Below are 955 nucleotides of genomic sequence, written 5' to 3'. Positions count from 1 at the left end.
GTCCGAGGTCGTTCCCGCTGCACAGATTCATGCGCCAGGGCCTCCTACAGACAATGCACTTTGATGTATTGCGCTATCTATAATAGCACCCGAGATATCATCAGATACATCCTGGGTTTTTACATGACCTTGGGAGTGCGGCCCCATGTGTCGGTGTTTTTCTCGGCCCCTGGTGGTCCGAGGTCGTTCCCGCTGCACAGATTCTTGCGCCAGGGCCTCCTGCAGATAAATCGCATTGGTTTATTGCGCTATCTCCAATAGCACCCGAGATATCACCAGATATACATTGGATTTTCCCCTGACCCTGAGTGTCCCGCCCCATGAGACGGTGGTTTTCTCGGCCCCTGGTGGTCCGAGGTCGTTCCCGCTGGCCAGATTCAGGCGCCAGGACCTCCTACTGACAATGCACTTTGATTTATTGCGCTATCTGTAACAGCACCCGAGATATCACCAGATATATATTGGATTTTCCACTGACCCTGAGTGTCCGGCCCCTTGAGACTGTCGTTTTCTCGGCCCCTGGTGGTCCGAGGTCGTTCCCGTTGCACAGATTCATGCGCCAGGGCCTCCTGCAGATAATTCACTTTGGTTTATTGCGCTATCTCTAATAGCACCCGAGATATCACCAGATATATATTGGATTTTTCCCTTACCCTGAGTGTCCGGCCCCATGAGACGGTGGTTTTCTCGGCCCCTGGTGGTCCAAGGTCGGTCCCGCTGCACAGATCCATGCGCCAGGGCCTCCTTCAGATAATACCCTTTGGCTTATTGCGCTATCTCTAATAGCACTCGAGATATCACCAGATATATATTGGATTTTCCCCTGACCCTGAGTGGCCGGCCCCATGAGACGGTGGTCTTCTCGGCCCCTGGTGGTCCGAGGTCGTTCCAGCTGCCCAGATTAATGCGCCACGGCCTCCTACAGACAATGCACTTTGATTTCTTGCGCTATCTG

The sequence above is a fragment of the Nomia melanderi genome, unplaced genomic scaffold, assembly GCF_051020985.1.
Source record: "Nomia melanderi isolate GNS246 unplaced genomic scaffold, iyNomMela1 scaffold0014, whole genome shotgun sequence".
NCBI classification, from domain to species: domain Eukaryota; kingdom Metazoa; phylum Arthropoda; class Insecta; order Hymenoptera; family Halictidae; genus Nomia; species Nomia melanderi.
The sequence above is the reverse complement of the archived record's forward strand: the minus strand, read 5'-3'. Positions refer to the sequence as shown.